This window comes from Scyliorhinus torazame, chromosome 15 (assembly GCF_047496885.1).
Source record: "Scyliorhinus torazame isolate Kashiwa2021f chromosome 15, sScyTor2.1, whole genome shotgun sequence".
In the NCBI taxonomy this organism is placed as follows: Eukaryota; Metazoa; Chordata; class Chondrichthyes; order Carcharhiniformes; family Scyliorhinidae; genus Scyliorhinus; species Scyliorhinus torazame.
Window position 1 is genome coordinate 34,697,765 of NC_092721.1, and position 20,661 is coordinate 34,718,425.

Genomic DNA, 20,661 nt, shown 5'->3' on the forward strand with positions numbered 1-20,661 from the left:
AACAATTTTGTTGTGTGCTTCACTCAGCCTTTGTATTCCTGTGTTCTATGTATTCATTTTTTTTCACGAGCTGGACTGCATTTTCTACCAATGAGTTTTTGTCGAGGGGTCTGTAATTGAGTTTTGTCTGAGTGGGACCAGTTGGATGTAGTGCTGGTCTCCATTCAGCGTCAAGGCAGACATTCAGCACAGATCTGCCTTGATATGTGAGAGGATTAGAGCATGATGGATCTACTCCGTAGAGAGCCATTTCCAAGGAACAGCTGGAGAAAAGGAACACTTGCCTCAGTCAGTACCAAAGAGGTCCCGGACTTCGATTATTTCGAGCAAGCCCATGACCATGCACCTTGCATGATTGTGATTAGGGCACAGGGGGAAAAAAAAATTAACATGTTTACATAACAGTGAAACAGGTGTGTTTGTGGAGTCAGAAAGTAGCTGAATATTTGCTCCAGTGCTTTGTATTCGCCTTTGGTGATGTGCCCAGGCACACAGTGAAGTGCTGTTGCGTGAGCAACAGGAGATTGTGGACGATTCTGCCATGATTGTTGCACAGGGCAAATTCCCTTGCCCCTGGATAACCCATATGATTCCACAGTGCCTCAAGAATGAAAATGCACTCTGCCATGGATGGAACAATAAACAAAGGTCAAAGAAAACCAAATCCACTGTGAACACAAAAATATTTATGGTCCTTCGTAGGCAAGAGATTCCACGTAAAGGATTTTCGTCATAAAAAATCATACTGATAAAGCAGGTTGGTTTTGTTTTCTCTATGTACAGAAACTTGCCAACAGAGATATGGATTAATATGAAAATATGTATTTTGAATTCTTTGGTAATTTTGACAAACTTGAAGAAATTGTTATTCAGAACATTTTTTGTTTAAATTCTGCAAAATGACTAAAACCTTTCGGAAAATACCAAAGAGGCAATTTTCAATATTTCACTACAATCTTGGCATCATGATGGTAAGTATCAAGCTCATTTATTATCTATGCCATCAATACCATGCATTTCTGAATTTGAAAATCCCAAGTAATTATTTGAAACAATTAGTGTTCAGTGCAATCTCACGTCCACACTGCAGCATAATGGCACTAATCCATTAATAATAAAGAGACATCCTGAAGCTGAATAAACCAGTGGGGTTCCCATTAATCCTCTCGAAGGATTGGCTTCAGCGAGACTCGGCAATTCTCAGACCAATCATTTATATAGCAGTCCAGAGCATTGTCCATTGCTTGGAATGATAAAGGATAGTCAAGCTAAGATAATCTATCAGCTTTCTGTACAATAAAGATCTAACCACAGGCTAATCTGCAAGAACCGGGGTATAACTTAATTGGAAGGCTTAAGTTAGTTACAATTGTCAGACTGCGTTGCGAAAGCTGATCCGAAAGGAACTTCCATTTCTGACTAGCGAGAAGACCACGCTGGGCATGAGTTTGCTGTCACAAATTTCACAGAATTTATTCAGTTACTCACTATCAGTACTAACATGGATCACTCAATAAAGGCGGTGGCAGCATTCATTTCACTATGGAATTACTAGCTTGCGGCTTCCAGCTGACTGGTGCTGTGTTGACCATAGTTTCTCTTCTTGCTTCCCTCTGCTGCTTGACATGCTGCTAAAAAGTGGAGCTTATTAACCCTTTCTAGATACAGCCCCCATGCGTTATAAGTGGTGTTCCTGAACTCTGATGGGTTCAGAAAATGCATAAGCAGTCCATTATTGGTTTAGGTGGTGCGTCATTAGTGTCTGCTCGGTCTTATGATGGCGAGAATCACTTTACTGATGTCCCTTCCGGTTCTCTCCTGACTGGTTTCTTAAAATGTCAGTCACTTGTGGGAGCATCTTTCTCATTATTTTATTAAGTTTCTAGCTTTCAACCAAAATAATGATGCACCACAAGGTAATTTGTGCATCTGTTTATTTGAGATAAGAGGATACATGGGGCACGACTCTCCGCTCCCACGACTAAGTGCCCACGCCGTCGTGAACGCCGTCGAGGTTCACGACGGCGCGAAACGGCCCCGATCTCGACCGATTCAGGGCCCGAAAATGGGCTAGGATCGGGGCTGCGCGAAACTCAGGGGGCGTGTCGCGAAAGCAGCATCATCACGCGCGACGCCCGAATGACACTGCGCTGTGCCATAAATGGCGGGATCCGCGCACGGAAGGACCCGGAGTAGGAGAAGGAGTAGAGATGGCTGAGTCCCGACGAGCCGCACCGAGGGTCCGGGACATGGACCTGGACACGCTGCTCGATGAGGTGGAGAACAGAAGGGCCACCCTCTGCCCAAGACGTGGGCATCGCCAGCCATCCAGCGCGGTGAGGTGCTGTTGGCGTGATGTTGGCACCGCTGTCAGTGCTGTGGGGCAGACCCCCTGGACCGGGGAGCAGTGTCGAAAGAAGCTGCACGACCTCACTCATGCGACCAGGGTAAGTACCATGAGGGTGCCCTCGGGCCCCCCCCCCCGGGCACAACGGGGGGGGGGGTCCTTGAGAACCGGAGGGGGTTCCCCTGTGCTGCACCCCCTAAATGTCCACGAGAAGAGGGCCCTGGACCTCGCTGGGGGCTCAGCCACTCGGGAGGTTGCAACATGCCAGGTCGGAGGCGCAGAAGCAAGTGAGACAACCCTACATGTCCTCAGCCCCCCAAACCCGTCATCGCCCCCTTCACACTTTGCCCACTGCACCCTTGATCCCGTCCCCCCTCACACTCATGGCACTGCACCCTCGATCCCATCCCCCCTCACACTCATGGCACTTCACCCTCGATCCCATCCCCCCTCACACTCATGCCACTGCACCCTCGCTCCCGCCCCCCCCTCATACTCATGCCACTGCACCCTCGCTCCCATCCCCCCCTCACACTGTGCCCCCACCACCACCATACACTCGGCCCACCGTGTCTAACAAACCCCGTATCTTTATGTTTCCCAGGGCCAGCCGACGAACGTCCAGGGATGTCTCGGCCAAGAGACAGCGGAACATCACCAACGTCAAGCGCACCCAGGGACGCACACCAGAGGGTGGCAGTAGGTTGGACAGGAGGGCCATCCTCTCAGTATGGGGACGCTCAGACCACAGACAGAGACAATACTGAGGGGCACAGTGTGGACAGTGATGAAGACGCACACATCACGGCCACACACTCCGTGAATTCACCTGGATGTCGACACGGCATGGCCCGCATGCAGCTTGCGCCGGGCCATGAGGGGGAGCAGTACACACAAGACTTCCTAATGGACGATAACCTCGAACTAGCGGCACTGCTGTCTCCCATCCACCATCGCAGAGACACTCACCTCGGTTGGGCATATAAGTGATGAGGCTCCCGGGTCACGGTCTGGTGCGCACCACACAGCTGAGCCGGTACAGCAGGTGGAGTTTGGAGCAGCCGAGCGGCTGGACGGACGGAGCCAGCCCAGGCCCAGCAAACAGCTGCCGCCCAGACTGTTTCCGGGTTCCTGGATGAACTTGATCCACCCGGACAACCGATGCATGAGGACACCGAGGGACTGAATAACGGGATGAGGGCCATCTTCCAGGGCCTACACACGCAGTTGGAGGAGTCCATCCGCGTTCAGGAGCAGGGAGTGGTGCCGTTCATCACAGCCACCCAGGCCGACACCGCACAGGTGGCGTCCATGGTGGAGTCAATGGGTGAAACGGTTTCGGTCATGGCTCAGATTCTGCAACGCGTTGGGCTTCACGTGCACACGTATTCCATGGCCCAGGAGAGGGCTGCCCTCTCGCAGGTAGCCATGCGCCAGAGCCAACACGACATTGCCACCGCTCTCCGGGCCCTGGCCGAGCCTCACCATACCATGGCCCGGTCCCAGCAAGCGATGGCACAGTCCCAGCAGTCAGTCGCGGAGAGCATTGACCGCCTGGCGCACGTGATGGATGGCGTAGCGCACTCACAGGTTGAGATAGCACAGTCCCTGGCAAGAATGTCGCACTCCCTGGGCTCCGTCTCTGCGAACATTCGGACCGTGGTCGATACCGCTGCAGGCCTCCAGGACTGGCAGCGCCAGGTGTCGGTGGTGCGACGGGGCATGTCTCCGATCGCATCTCCATCCCACAGTGAGGCCCAGGGGCCACCGGGCTCCCCGAGGGAGGAGGAGGTTCTGGGGCTCACCCCGGTAGCTCCAGCAAGGGACGTCTCGGAACACTCGGATTCCCCCCGTTCTGTCCCTGGTGCATCTGGTGGGCAGCGTGCAGGTCAGGGTGGCACAACACCATCCAGCACGCTCGCCGAGCAGCCTGGCCCATCGAAGCCAAACCGCCACAGGAAACGCGTGCCGAAGGGGAGCCATGTCGCAGGGCGTGATTCTCAGCAGTCCACCTCCACTCCTGCTGTACCATCTGGAAACACACCTAGACGTAGTGGTAGGGCCCGTAAGGCAAAGAAGTTAGGCACATAAGAAGTTGGCACGGGTGCAGGGCACAGTTTAGTTGTAGGGGGTAGGGCATCTGTATGTTAATCTCACAAATAAACTCACTGTTGAATTTGACTTGAAAGACTCTGTGCTATGTCAGGGGGCTCGAGAGGGTGCCCGATTGGCGTAGTGGTATACGAGCCGTTCAAGGTCTGCTCCGGATGTGCTGACCCTTTCCCCCCCTGCCTCCCAACACCGGACACCGTAGTGTCCAGCCAGCCACCCCACACGGGCATGTGGTGAAATATCCGTCACGAAGGCTGTGCCCACCGGAGTGCATGGTTCAGCTATAGCCATGAGTCAGACCTCGGCTGGCGAATCTGAGCACACAGCTCATCGCAGAGCAGGCTGGCATCATTCAACATGGCACTGATCACACCCACTTACACAATCAATGTTGTGCAATCCCGTAGTGCCGCAATGATAAGGTGATGTGGAATTGGTGCCGTGAAAGCGGTGCGGGGGTTGGGGGGGGGGGCTGCTGTGTGGTGCCCGTGCGTGGGACTGACGGTACAAGTGGCAGTGTTCAGCGAATCCCACCCTAACGGTGCGTGAACCGTGCGGCCACCAACGCGTCGCGCAGCCTGCTGGACGTAACCAGCACCCAAGCAGTGTCTGTGTCCTGCGCCACTCCCATTGTGATGCGCGCCATCATCCTCCTCCTCCGCCTCCTCCTCTTCCCCTCGTTTGCGTGAGCGTCGGTGCCCTCGGATCCTCCCTCCGACTCCTCCACCAGGGCATATCCCCTCTGCATGGCTATGTTGTGCAGTGCACAGCAGACTACAACCATGCGACTGACCCTGTCGGGATGGTACTGCAGGGGCCCTCCGGATCGGTCCAGGCATCAGAAGCGCATCTTCAGCAGGCTGAAGCACCGCTCCACCACACCCCTGGTTGCTGCATGGGCCCCATTGTATAGGCTCTCTGCGTTGGTGTCATCAGCCATGATCTCAACAGATAGCCCTTGTCGCCCAGCAACCAGCCCCTCAGCCGAGGGGGGGCATCCATCGAACATTGCGGGGATGAATGACTGTGCCAAAATGTAGGCGTCATGCACACTGCCGGGGTACTTTGCACACACGTGCATGATCTTCATATGGGGGTCGCACACCACCTGAATGTTCATGGAGTATGCGCCCTTTCTGTTCATGAACACTTCCCTGTTGTCTGCAGGCGGGCGCATGGGGACGTGCAAACCATCGATGACACCCTAGACCATCGGTATCCCGGCCACCTTGGCGAATCCACGTGCCCGTGCTTCCTGATGTCTTCGGGGAATTGAATGTACCTGTCTGCGATGACGTACAAGGCGTCGGTCACGGCCCTGATGCACCTGTGTACCGATGCCTGTGATATCCCGGATAGGTCCCCGCTCGGCGCCTGGAAGGAACCGGTCGCATAAAAGTTTAGGGCCACCGTCACCTTGACGGAGACTGGTAACGCGTGTCCTCCACCAGTTCCAAGTGGTGCGAGGTGCGCCACAAGGTGGCATATATGTGCGACCGTCTCCCTGCTGAACCGTAGTCTCCTCCTGCATGTGATGTCCGTTAGGGCCTCGACGACATTCTATCACGGTACACCCTCGGCCTTGCTGGATGCCTGTGGCCGCTGGCACCACCATCAGTGGATCCTCCTGCTCCTCCTCCTCCTCCTCCTCCCCCCCCCCCAAGCACTTCCTCTGCATTCCTCGCCGTCGGGGGGGGGGTCAATGTTCCCCCTGTATATTCGGGGCCTGAGCGCCTGCGGCCTGCGTGGCGATGACGGGCCACTCCGTGGGCATCCCCTCTGCTGCACCGGCGACCGCTGCATCTGCAGCCACTGTGGGCCGTCCGACTCTATGCTGCCGGATGGCAAAATCCAGAACTGCGGCTCCAACCACGGCAGTGAACATCGCTGTCTGGTTGGCATACATGGTGACCTGCAGGAGGGTGGTGGGGGGCAGAGAAACGACATGTTACACGGAGGTTCTTCCACACCTTGTCAGCCGGGCTGCATGGGACACCTGTGTGCCCCGGTGGCCTGGTCGCGCTGCAGACACTCAGCCAGCCTAACACCTGGTAACTGTCTGCGCCCAACGGTCACTTCACACCGTACTGCTCACCAGTGTGCCACTCGCCTGTGCCAATCAGTCAAATGTCAACCTGCGGCCGTGTCCTCGTCACCGTCCTGCCATATCAGGGCGGCTGACATGTGGCATCGGCGGATGGATGATACCATCCACACTCTCCCTCATCCCCCCCCCCCCACCTACACACTCTCCTTCACCCCCCCTCCCACCTGCACACTCTCCCTCACCCCCCTCCCACCTGCACACTCTCCCTCACCCCCCTCCCACCTGCACACTCTCCCTCACCCCCCCCACCTGCACACTCTCCTTCACCCCCCTCCCACCTGCACACTCTCCTTCACCCCCCCTCCCACCTGCACACTCTCCCTCATCCCCCCTCCCAACTGCACACTCTCCTTCACCCCCCTCCCACCTGCACACTCTCCCTCACCCCCTCCCACCTGCACACTCTCCCTCAACCCCTCCCACCCCCCCTCCGGTCCCTCACCCCCCTCTCACCCTCCTCCGCTCCCTCACCCCCCCTCACCCCCCTCCCACCCCCTCCACTCCCTCACCCCCCCTCAGCTCCCTCACCTCCCCCTCCGCTCCCGCACCCCCCCTCCGCTCCCTCACCCCCCTCCCACCCCCCTCCGCTCCCTCACCCCCTCCCACCCCCCTCCGCTCCCTCACCCACCTCACCCCCCTCCCACCCCCCCTCCACTTCCTCATCCCCCCTCCGCTCCCTCACCTCCCCCTCCGCTCCCGCACCCCCCCTCCGCTCCCTCATCCCCCCTCCACACTCTCCTTCACCCCCCCTCCCACCTGCACACTCTCCCACATCCCCTCTCCCATCTGCACACTCTCCCACACACCCTCCCACCTGCACATTCTCCCTCAACCCCTCCCACCCCCCCTCCGCTCCCTCACCCCCCTCCCAACCCCCCTCCGCTCCCTCACCCCCATCCCACCCCCCCTCCGCTCCCCCACACCCCCTCACCCCCTCCCACCCCCTCTCCACTCCCTCACCCCCCCTCCACTCCCTCTACCCCACCTCCGCTCCCGCACCCCCCCTCCGCTCCCTTACCCCCCTCCGCTCCCTCACCCCCCTCTGCTCCCTCACACCGCCTCCGCTCCCTCACCCCCCTCCGCTCACTCACACCCCTCCGCTCCCTCACCCTGACTCCGCTCCCTCACCCCCCCTCCGCTCCCTCATCCCGCCTCCGCTCCCTCACCCCCCCTCCGCTCCCTCACTCCCCATCCGCTCCCTCACACCCCCCTCCGCTCCCTCACCCTCCCTCCGCTACCTCACCCCCCACTCCGCTCCCTCACACCCCCTCCGCTCCCTCATCCCCTCTCCGCTCCCTCACACCCCCTCCGCTCCCTCACACCCCCCTCCGCTCCCTCAACCCCCCCTCCGCTCCCTCATCCCACACTCCGCTCCCTCATGCCCGTTCCGCTCCCTCAGCCCCCCTCCGCTCCCTCACCCCCCCTCCGCTCCCTCCCATCCCTCAACCCCGCCTCCTGCTCCCTCATCCCCCTCTCCGCTCCCTCATGCCCGTTCCGCTCCCTCACCCCCCTTCCGCTCCCTCATCCCCCCCTCTGCTCCCTCATACCCGCTCCGCTCCCTCACCCCCCTCCGCTCCCTCACACCCCCCTCCGCTCCCTCCCCTCCCTCAACCCCCCTCCGCTCCCTCATCCCCCCCTCCGCTCCCTCATGCCCGTTCCGCACCCTCATCCCCCCATCCGCTCCCTCACACCCCCTCCGCTCCCTCACCCCCTCTCCGCTCACTCACCCCCTCTCCACGCCCTCACACCCACTCCGCTCCCTCACACCCCCCTCCGCTCCCTCCCCTCCCTCAACCCCCCTCTGCTCCCACACCCTCCCCTCTGCTCCCTCACACCCCCCTCCGCTCCCTCACACCCCCCCTCCGCTACCTCACCCCCCTCCGCTCCCTCACACCCCCCCTCCGCCCCCTCACCCCCCCTCCGATCCCTCACCCCCCTTCGCTCCCTCACCCCCCCTCAGCTCCCTCACCCCCCCTTCGCTCCCTCACCCACCCTCCGCTCCCTCACACCCCCTTCGCTCCCTCATACCCCCTCCGCTCCCTCAACCACCACTCCGCTCCCTCACCACCCCCTCCGCTCCCTCACCCCCCCTCCGCTCCCTCACCCCCCCACCCCCCCTCCGCTCCCTCAAGCCCCCATCCGCTTCCTCACACCCCGCCGCTCCCTCACCCCCCTCCGCTCCCTCACACCCCTCCCTCACACTCCCTCCGCTCCCTCACCCCCCCTCCGCTCCCTCATCCCGCCTCCGCTCCCTCACCCCCCCTCCGCTCCCTCACTCCCCCTCCGCTCCCTCACACCCCCCTCCGCTCCCTCACCCCCCCTCCGCTACCTCACCCCCCACTCCGCTCCCTCACACCCCCTCCGCTCCCTCATCCCCTCTCCGCTCCCTCACACCCCCTCCGCTCACTCACACCCCCCTCCGCTCCCTCAACCCCCCCTCCGCTCCCTCATCCCACACTCCACTTCCTCATGCCCGTTCCGCTCCCTCACCCCCCCTCCGCTCCCTCACCCCCCCTCCGCTCCCTCCCCTCCCTCAACCCCGCCTCCTGCTCCCTCATCCCCCTCTCCGCTCCCTCATGCCCGTTCCGCTCCCTCACCCCCCTTCCGCTCCCTCATCCCCCCCTCTGCTCCCTCATACCCGCTCCGCTCCCTCACCCCCCTCCGCTCCCTCACACCCCCCTCCGCTCCCTCCCCTCCCTCAACCCCCCTCCGCTCCCTCATCCCCCCCTCCGCTCCCTCATGCCCGTTCCGCACCCTCATCCCCCCATCCGCTCCCTCACACCCCCTCCGCTCCCTCACCCCCTCTCCGCTCACTCACCCCCTCTCCACTCCCTCACACCCACTCCGCTCCCTCACACCCCCCTCCGCTCCCTCCCCTCCCTCAACCCCCCTCTGCTCCCACACCCTCCCCTCTGCTCCCTCACACCCCCCTCCGCTCCCTCACACCCCCCCTCCGCTACCTCACCCCCCTCCGCTCCCTCACACCCCCCCTCCGCCCCCTCACCCCCCCCTCCGATCCCTCACCCCCCTTCGCTCCCTCACCCCCCTCAGCGCCCTCACCCCCCCTTCGCTCCCTCACCCACCCTCCGCTCCCTCACACCCCCTTCGCTCCCTCATACCCCCTCCGCTCCCTCAACCCCCACTCCGCTCCCTCACCACCCCCTCCGCTCCCTCACCCCCCCTCCGCTCCCTCACCCCCCCACCCCCCCTCCGCTCCCTCAAGCCCCCATCCGCTTCCTCACACCCCGCCGCTCCCTCACCCCCCTCCGCTCCCTCACACCCCTCCCTCACACTCCCTCCGCTCCCTCACCCCCCTGCTCCCTGACCCCCCTCCGCTCCCTCAGCCACCCCTCCGCTCCGTCACCCCCCCTCCGCTCCCTCACCCCCCCCTCCGCTCCCTCACCCCCCCTCCGCTCCCTCACCCCCCTCCGCTCCCTCACCCCCCCTCCGCTCCTTCACACCCCCTCCGCTCCCTCACCCCCCCTCCGCTCCCTCACCCCCCCTCTCCGCTCCCTCACCCCACCCTCCGCTCCCTCACCCCCCTCCGCTCCCTCACCCCCATCCGCTCACTGACCCCCCCTCCGCTCCCTCAGCCCCCTCCCTCCGCTCCCTCACCCCCCTCGCTCCCTCACCCCCCCTCGGTCCCTCACCCAACCCCGCTCCCACACCCCCCCTCGCTCCCTCACCCCCCTCGGTCCCTCACCCCCCCTCCACTCCCTCACCCCCCCTCCGCTCCCTCACGCCCCCCTCCCGCTCCCTCACCCCCCCCTCCCGCTCCCTCACACCCCCCCTCCCGCTCGCTTACACACCCCCTCCGCTCCCTCACCCCCCTCTCTCGCTCACCCCCCCTCGCTCCCTCACCCCCCCTCACTCCCTCACCCCCCTCCACTCCATCACCCCCTCCGCTCCCTCACACCCCCCTCCCGCTACCTCACCCCCCCTCTGGCTCCCACACACCCACTCCGCTCCCTCATCCCCCCTCCGCTCCCTCACCCCCCCGCTCCCTCACCCCCCCTCACACCCCCCCACTCTCCCTCACCCCCCTCCGCTTCCTCACCCCCCTCCCACCCCCCTCCGCTGCCTCACCCCCCTCCCACCCCCCTCCGCTCCCTCACCCCCATCCCACCCCCCTCCCACCCCCCCTCCACTTCCTCATCACCCCTCCGCTCCCTCTCCTCCCCTCCGCTCCCGCACACCCCCTCCGCTCCTTCATCCCCCCTCACACTCTCCCTTCACACCCCGTCCCACCTGCACACTCTCCCACATCCCCCCTCCCACCTGCACTCTCTCCCACACCCCCTCCCACCTGCACACTCTCCCTCAACCCCTCCCACCCCCCCTCCGCTCCCTCACCCCCCTCCCACCCCCCTCCGCTCCCTCACCCCCATCCCACCCCCCCTCCGCTCCATCACACCCCCTCACACCCCTCCCACCCCCCCTCCACTCCCTCACCCCCCCTCCACTCCCTCTACCCCCCTCCGCTCCCTCACCCCCCTCTGCTCCCTCACCCCGCCTCCGCTACCTCACCCCACCTCTGCTCCCTCACCCCCCCCTCCGCTCACTCACACCCCTCCGCTCCCTCACCCTGACTCCGCTCCCTCACCCCCCCTCCGCTTCCTCACCCCCCCGCCGCTCCCTCACCCCCTCCGCTCCCTCACACCCCTCCCTCACACTCCCTCCGCTCCCTCACCCCCCCGGCTCCCTGACCCCCCTCCGCTCCCTCAGCCACCCCTCCGCTCCCTCACCCCCCCTCCGCTCCCTCACCCCCCCTCCGCTCCCTCACCCCCCCTCCGCTCCCTCACCCCCCCTCCGCTCCCTCACCCCCCCTCCGCTCCCTCACCCCCCCTCCGCTCCTTCACACCCCCTCCGCTCCCTCACCCCCCTTCCGCTCCCTCACCCCCCTCTCCGCTCCCTCACCCCACCCTCCGCTCCCTCACCCCCCTCCGCTCCCTCACCCCCCTCGGCTCCCTGACACCCCCTCCGCTCCCTCAGCCTCCTCCCTCCGCTCCCTCACCCCCCCTCGCTCCCTCACCCCCCCTCGCTCCCTCACCCACCCCCGCTCCCTCACCCCCCCTCGCTCCCTCACCCCCCTCGCTCCCTCACCCCCCCTCTGCTTCCTCACCCCCCCTCTGCTCCCTCACCCCCCCTCGCTCCCTCACCCCCCTCACTCCCTCACCCCCCTCCACTCCATCACCCCCCTCCGCTCCCCCACAACCCCCTCCCGCTCCCTCACCCCCTCACGCTACCTCACACACCCGCTCCGCTCCCTCACCCCCCCTCCGCTCCCTCACCCCCCCGCTCCCTCACCCCCCCTCACTCTCCCTCACCCCCCTCCGCTCCCTCACCCACCTCCCACCCCCCTCCGCTGCCTCACCACCCTCCCACCCCCCTCCGCTCCCTCACCCCCCCTCACCCCCCTCCCACCCCCCTCCACTCCCTCACCCCCCCTCCGCTCCCTCACCTCCCCCTCCGCTCCCCGCACCCCCCTCCGCTCCCTCACCCCCCTCCCACCCCCCTCCGCTCCCTCACCCCCCTCCCACCCCCCTCCGCTCCCTCACCCCCCCTCACCCCCCTCCCACCCCCCCTCCACTTTCTCATCCCCCCTCCGCTCCCTCACCTCCCCCTCCGCTCCCGCACCCCCCCTCGCTGCCTCATCCCCCCTCCACTCTCTCCTTCACACCCCCTCCGACCTGCACACTCTCCCACATCCCCCCTCCCACCTGCACAATCTCCCACACCCCCTCCCACCTGCACACTCTCCCTCAACCCCTCCCACCCCCCACCCCCCCTCCGCTCCCTCACCCCCCTCCCACCCCCCTAGCTCCCTCACCCCCATCCCACCCCTCCTCCGCTCCCACACACCCCCTCACCCCCCTCCCACCCCCCCTCCACTCCCTCACCCCCCTCCACTCCCTCAACCGTCCCTCCGCTCCCGCACCCCCCCTCCGCTCCCTTACCCCCCACCACTCCCTCACCCCCCTCTGCTCCCTCACCCCATCTCCGCTCCCTCACCCCCCTCTGTACCCTCACGCCCCCTCCGCTCACTCACCCCCCCTCCGCTCCCTCACCCCCCTCCGCTCTCTCACACCCCCCCTCCGCTCCTTCACCCCCCCTCCGCTCCCTCACCCCCTCTCCGCTCCCTCACACCCCCTCCGCTCCCTCACACCCCCCTCCGCTCCCTCCTCTCCCTCAACCCCCCCCTCCGCACCCTCATCCCCCCCCGCTCCCTCATGCCCGTTCCGCTCACTCACCCCCCCTCCGCTCCCTCACCCCCCCTCCGCTCCCACCCCTCTCTCAACCCCCCCTCCACTCCCTCATCACCCCCTCCGCTCCCTCATGCCCGTCCCGCTGCCTCACCCCCCTCTGCTCCCTCATCCCCACCTCCGCTGCCTCATGCCCGCTCCGCTCCCTCACCCCCCCTTCGCTCCCTCACACCCCCCTCCGCTCCCTCCCCTCCCTCAACCCCCCCTCCGCTACCTCATCCCCCCCTCCGCTCCCTCATGCCCGTTCCGCTCCCTCATCCCACCATCCGCTCACTCACCCCCCCTCCGCTCCCTCACCCCCTCTCCGCTCACTCACCGCCTGTCCGCTCCCTCACACCCCCTCTGCTCCCTCACAGCTCCCTCCGCTCCCTCCCCTCCCTCAACCCCCACTCTGCTCCCTCACCCTCCCTCTGCTACCTCACACACCCCTCCGCTCCCTCACACCCCCCCTCCGCTACCTCACCCCCCCTCTGCTCCCTCACACCCCCCCTCCGCCCCCTCAGCCCCCCCTCCGATCCCTCACCCACCCTTCGCTCCCTCACCCCCCCTCAGCTCCCTCACCCCCCCTTCGCTCCCTCACCCACCCTCTGCTCCCACACACCCCCTCCGCTCCCTCAGACCCCCTCCGCTCCCTCAACCCCCACTCCGCTCCCTCACCACCCCCTCCGCTCCCTCACCCCCCCTCCGCTCCCTCACCCCCCCTCCGCTCCCTCACCCCCCCACCCCCCTCCGCTCCCTCAACCCCCCATCCGCTTCCTCACCCTCCGCCGCTCCCTCACCCCCTCCGCTCCCTCACCCCCCTCCCTCACACTCCCTCCGCTCCCTCACCCCCCGCTCCCTGACCCCCCCCTCCGCTCCCTCAGCCACCACTCCGCTCCCTCACCCTCCCTCCGCTCCCTCACCCCCCCTCCGCTCCCTCACCCCCCCTCAGCTCCCTCACCCCCCCTCCGCTCCCTCACCCCCCTCCGCTCCTTCACACCCCCTCCGCTCCCATCACACACCCGCATCCGCTCCTTCACACACCCCATCCGCTCCCTCACACACCCCATCCGCTACCTCACACCCCCCTCTCCGCTTCCTCACACACCCCCCTCCGCCGCCTCACCCCCTCACCCCCCCGCCGCCCCCTCACACCCCCCGCACCCCCCCTCCGCCTCCTCACCCCCCACCTCCGCCCCCTCACCCCCCCTCTGTTCCCTCATCCCCCCTCTGCTCCCTCACACCCCCTCCGCTCCCTCACACCCCTCCGCTCCCTCACCCCCCGCTCCCTGACCCCCCCCTCCGCTCCCTCAGCCACCACTCCGCTCCCTCACCCTCCCTCCGCTCCCTCACCCCCCCTCCGCTCCCTCACCCCCCCTCAGCTCCCTCACCCCCCCTCCGCTCCCTCACCCCCCTCCGCTCCTTCACACCCCCTCCGCTCCCATCACACACCCGCATCCGCTCCTTCACACACCCCATCCGCTCCCTCACACACCCCATCCGCTACCTCACACCCCCCTCTCCGCTTCCTCACACACCCCCCTCCGCCGCCTCACCCCCTCACCCCCCCGCCGCCCCCTCACACCCCCCGCACCCCCCTCCGCCTCCTCACCCCCCACCTCCGCCCCCTCACCCCCCCTCTGTTCCCTCATCCCCCCTCTGCTCCCTCACCCCCCCCTCCGCTCCCTCACTCACCCTCCGCTCCCTTACCCCCCTCCGCTCCCTCACCCCCCTCTGCTCACTCACCCCCCTCCGCTCCCTCAACCCCCCCTCCGCTCCCTCATACCCCCCTCCGCTCCCTCATGCCCGTTCCGCTCCCTCACCCCCCCTCCGCTCCCTCATCCCCCCCTCCGCTCCCTCATGCCCGCTCAGCTCCCTCACACCCCCTCCGCTCCCTCACACCGCCCTCCGGTCCCTCCCCTCCCCTCCCTCAACACACCCTCCGCTCCCTTACCCCCCTCCGCTCCCTCACCCCCCTCTGCTCACTCACCCACCTCCGCTCCCTCAACCCCCCCTCCGCTCCCTCATACCCCCCTCCGCTCCCTCATGCCCGTTCCGCTCCCTCATCCCCCCTCCGCTCCCTCACCCCCCCCTCCGCTCCCTCAACCCCTCTCCGCTCACTCACCCCCTCTCCGCTCCCTCACACCCCCTCCGCTCCCTCACACCCCCCTCCTCTCCCTCCCCTCCCTCAACCCCCCCTCTGCTCCCACACCCCCCCTCTGCTCCCTCACACCCCCCTCCGCTCCCTCACACCCCCCTCCGCTACCTCACCCCCCTCCGCTCCCTCACAGCCCCACTCCGCCCCCTCACCCCCCTCCGATCCCTCACCCCCCCTTCACTCCCTCACCCCCCCTTAGCTCCCTCACCCCCCCTTTGCTCCCTCACCAACCCTCCGCTCCCTCACACCCCCTCCGCTCCCTCACCCCCCCTCCGCTCCCTCAACCCCCACTCCGCTCCCGCACCACCCCCTCCGCTCCCTCACGCCCCCTCCGCTCCCTCACCCCCCTCCGCTCCCTCACCACCCCACCCCCCCTCCGCTCCCTCAAGCCCCCATCCGCTTCCTCACCCCCCGCCGCTCCCTCACCCCCCTCCGCTCCCTCACCCCCCCTCCCTCACACTCACTCCACTCCCACACCCCCCCGCTCCCTGACCCCCCTCCGCTCCCTCAGCCACCCCTCCGCTCCCTCACCCCCCCTCCGCTCCCTCACCCCCCCTCCGCTCCCTCACCCCCCCCTCCGCACCTTCACACCCTTTCCGCTCCCTCACCCGCCCCTCCGCTCCCACACCCCCCTCTCCGCTCCCTCACCCCACCCTCCGCTCCCTCACCACCCTCCGCTCCCTTACCCCCCTCCGCTCCCTGACCCCCCCTCCGCTCCCTCAGCCCCCTCCCTCCGCTCCCTCACCCCCCCTCGCTCCCTCACCCCCCCTCGCTCCTTCACCCACCCCCGCTCCCTCTCCCCCCCTCGCTCCCTCAACCCCTCGCTCCCTCACCCCCCTCCGCTCCCTCACACCCCCCTCCCGCTCCCTCACACACCCCCTCCGCTCCCTCACCCCCCTCTCTCCCTCACCCCCCCTCGCTCCCTCACACCCCCCTCCTGCTCCCTCACCCCCCCTCCCGCTCCCTCACACACCCGCTCCGATCCCTCACGCCCCCTCCCCTCCCTCACCCCTCCCGCTCCCTCACCCCCCTCACACCCCCCCCACTCTCCCTCACCCCCCCTCCGCTCCCTCACCCCCCCTCCGCTCCCTCACCCCCTCTGCTCCCTCACCCCCCCTCCCCCGCTTCCTCACCCCCCCTCCCCCGCTTCCTCACCCTCCCCTCCGCTCCCTCACACACCCCTCGGCTCCCTCACCCCCCCTCCGCTCCCTCACACCGCCCCTCCACTCCCTCACCCCCCCTCCGCTCCCTCACAAACCCCCCTCCGCTCCCTCACAAAACCCCCTCCGGTCCCTCACACACCCCCTCCGCTTCCATAACACACGCCCCTCCGCTCCCTCACACACCCCATCTGCTCCATCACACCCCACCTCCGCTTCCTCACACACACCCCATCCGCCGCATCACCCCCCGCCCCCTCACCCCCCCGCCGCCCCCTCAACCCCCCCTCACCCCCCTCCGCCCCCTCACCCCCCACCTCCGCCCCCTCACCCCCCCTCTGCTCCCTCACCCCCCCTCCGCTCCCTCACCCCCCTCCGCTCCCTCACCCCCCTCCGCTCCCTCACCCCCATCCGCTTCCTCACCCCCCCCTCCGCTCCCTCACCCCCCCTCCGCTCCCTCACCCCCTCTGCTCCCTCACCCCCCCTCCCCCGCTTCCTCACCCCCCCTCCCCCGCTTCCTCACCCTCCCCTCCGCTCCCTCACACACCCCTCGGCTCCCTCACCCCCCCTCCGCTCCCTCACACCGCCCCTCCACTCCCTCACCCCCCCTCCGCTCCCTCACAAACCCCCCTCCGCTCCCTCACAAAACCCCCTCCGGTCCCTCACACACCCCCTCCGCTTCCATAACACACGCCCCTCCGCTCCCTCACACACCCCATCTGCTCCATCACACCCCACCTCCGCTTCCTCACACACACCCCATCCGCCGCATCACCCCCCGCCCCCTCACCCCCCCGCCGCCCCCTCAACCCCCCCTCACCCCCCTCCGCCCCCTCACCCCCCACCTCCGCCCCCTCACCCCCCCTCTGCTCCCTCACCCCCCCTCCGCTCCCTCACCCCCCTCCGCTCCCTCACCCCCCTCCGCTCCCTCACCCCCATCCGCTTCCTCACCCCCCCCTCCGCTCCCTCACCCCCCCTCCGCTCCCTCACCCCCCCTCTGCTCCCTCACCCCCCCTCCGCTCCCTCAGCTCCCCCTCCACTCCCTCACCCCCCTCCACTCCCTCACCCCCCCCTCCACTCCCTCACACCCTGCCTCTGCTCCCTCACCCCTCCCCCTCCGCTCCCTCGTGCCCGTTCCGCTCCCTCACCCACCTCCGCTCCCTCACACACCCTTTCCGCTCCCTCATCCCCCTCCGCTTCCTCAACCCCCCTCCGCTTCCTCACCCCCCCTCCGCTCCCTCACACCCCCTCCGCTCCCTCACACCCCTCCGCTCCCTCACCCCCCTCCGCTTCCTCAGCCCCCCTCCACTCCCACACCCCCCCTCCGCTACCTCAACCCCCCCTCCGCTCCCTCACCCCCCCTCCGCTACCTCAACCCCCCCTCCGCTCCCTCACCCCCCCTCCGCTCCCTCACCCCCCTCCGCTCCCTCACCCCCCCTCCGCTCTCTCACCCTCCCTCCGCTCCCTGACCCTCCCCGCTCCCTGATCCCCCCCTCCGCTCCCTCAGCCACCCCTCCGCACCCTCACCCCCCTCCGCTACCTCACCCCCCCTCCGCTCCCTCACCACCCCTCCGTTCCCTCACCACCCTTCAGCTCCTTCACCCCCCCTCGCTCCCTCACCCCCTCGCTCCCTCACCCCCCTCGCTACCTCACCTCCCCTCGCTCCCTCACCCCACCTCCGCTCACTCACCCCCCCTCCGCTCCCTCACCCCCCTCCGCTCCCTCACCCCCCCTCCACTCCCTCACACCCCTCCTCTGCTCCCTCACACGTCCCCCTCCGCTCCCTCACATGCCACCTCCACTCCCTCACCCCCCTCTGCTCCCTCACCCCCCTCCACTACCTCACCCCCCCTCCGCTCCCTCACCCCCCCTCCGCTCCCTTACCCCTCCCCCTCCGCTCTCTCACCCCTTCCCATCTGCTCCCTCACCGCTTCCCATCTGCTCCCTCACCCCTCCCACTCCGCTCCCTCCCCCTCCCCCTCCGCTCCCTCACCCCCCCTCCGCTCCCTCCTCCGCTCCCTCACCACCCTCCGCTCCCTCACCCCCCCCTCCGCTCCCTCACCCCCCCTCCGCTCCCTCACCCCCCCCTCCGCTACCTCACCCCCACTCCCTCACCCCCCCTCCGCTCCCATACACCCCCCCTCCGCCGCCTCACCCCTCCCGCCGCCTCACCCCCCCGCACCCTCACCCCCCCACCCCCTCACCCCCCCCCCACCCCCTCCGCCCCCTCACACCACCCTCGGCCCCCTCACACCCCCCTCCACCCCCTCCCCCTCCGCCCGCGCCCCCTCACACCCCCTCCGTCCGCGCCCCCTCACACCCCCTCCGTTCCCTCACCCCCCCGCTCCCTCACCCCCCTCCGCTCCCTCACCCCCCCTCCGCTCCCTCACCCCCCTCCGCCCCCTCACTCCCCCTCCGCCCCCTCACCCCCCCTCCGCCCCCTCACCCCCCCTCCGCTCCCTCACCCCCCCTCCACTCCCTCACCCCCCCTCCGCCCCCCTCACCCCCCTCCGCCCCCTCACCCCCCCCTCCGCCCCCTCAGCCCCCCTCCGCTCCCTCACCCCCCCTCCGCCCCCTCACCCCCCCCCCTCCGCCCCCTCAGCCCCCCTCCGCCCCCTCACCCCCCCCGCCGCCCCCTCATCCCCCCACCGCCCCCTCACCCCCCCACCGCCCCCTCACCCCCCTCCGCGCCCTCAGCCCCCTCCGCTCTCTCACCCCCCTCTGCTCCCTCACCCCCCCTCCGCTCCCTCACCCCCCCTCCGCCCCCTCACCCCTCCCCTCCGCCCCCTCAGCCCCCCTCCGCCCCCTCACCCCTCCCCTCCGCCCCCTCAGCCCCCCTCCGCTCCCTCACACCCCCTCCGCTCCCTCACACCCCCTCCGCTCCTTCACACCCCCTCCGCTCCCTCACCCCCCTCTCCGCTCCCTCACCCCCCTCTCCGCTCCCTCACCCCCCCTCCGCTCCCTCACCCCCCTCCGTTCCCTCACCCCCCTCCACTCCCTGACCCCCCCCTCCGCACCCTCCCTCCGCTCCCTCACCCCCCTCGCTCCCTCACCCCCCCTCGCTCCCTCACCCATCCCCGCTCCCTCACCCCCCCTCGCTCCCTCACCCCCCTCGCTCCCTCACCCCCCTCCGCTCCCTCACACCCCTCCGCACCCTCACCCCCCCTCCGCTCCCTCACACCCCCCATCCTACTCCCTCACACACCCCCTCCGCTCCCTCACCCCCCTTCCGCTCCCTCACCCCCCCTCCGCTCCCTCACCCCCCCTCCGCTCCCTCACCCCCCCTCCGCTCCCTCACCCCCCCTCCGCTCCCTCACCCCCCTTCCGCTCCCTCACCCCCCTTCTGCTCCCTCACCCCTCTCCGCTCCCTCACCCCCCCGCTCCCTCACCCCCCCGCTCCCTCACCACCCCCGCTCCCTCACTACCCCCGCTCCCTCACAACCCCCCCGCTCCCTCACCCCCCTCCGCTCCCTCATAACCCCCTCCGCTCCCTCACCCCCCCTCCGCTCCCTCACCCCCCCTCCGCTCCCTCACCCCCCCTCCGCTCCCTCACCCCCCGTCCCGCTACCTCACCCCCCCGCTCCCCCACCCCCCGTCCCGCTACCTCACCCCCCCGCTCCCCCACCCCCCCACTCCCTCACCCCCCCCCTCCCTCACCCCCCCTGCTCCCTCACCCCCCCTCCGCTCCCTCACCCCCCCTCCGCTCCCTCACCCCCCCTCCGCTCCCTCACCCCCCCTCCGCTCCCTCACCCCCCCTCCGCTCCCTCACCCCCCCTCCGCTCCCTCACCCCCCCCGCTCCCTCACCCCCCCTCCGCTCCCTCACCCCCCCTCCGCTCCCTCACCCCCCCTCCGCTCCCTCACCCCCCCTCCCCTCCCTCACCCCCCCTCCCCTCCCTCACCCCCCCCCCTCCGCTCCCTCACCCCCCCCTCCGCTCCCTCACCCCCCCTCCGCTCCCTCACCCCCCCTCCGCTCCCTCATCCCCCCTCCGCTCCCTCACCCCCCTCCGCTCCCTCACCCCCCTCATCTCCCTCACCCCACCTCCGCTCCCTCACGCACCCCTCCGCTCCCTCACACACCCCTCCGCTCCCTCACACACCCCTCCGCTCCCTCACACACCCCTCCGCTCCCTCACACACCCCTCCGCTCCCTCACACACCCCTCCGCTCCCTAACACCCCCCTCCGCTCCCTCACACCCCCCCTCCGCTCCCTCACACCCCCCCTCCGCTCCCTCACACCCCCCCTCCGCTCCCTCACACCCCCCCTCCGCTCCCTCACACCCCCCCCCGTTGGCCGCAGCCTTCTCGGGGAAGCCGACCCGGTCTCCAGGAGCTGCGGAACAGTCCGCTCACCTCCTCCCTGCTCAGCGTCAGCCAGCAGGACCGGCGGACAACATTAAATAGCAGGTGTGAACAGCGACGGCCTGAACTGGGGTCACGCCGGCGGGACTTCGGCTCATCCGGCCCTGAGAATAGCAGGGGTGGCGGAGAATCGCCATTTTGGGTGTCTCGGGCGATTCGCAGGACTGCGCCGCG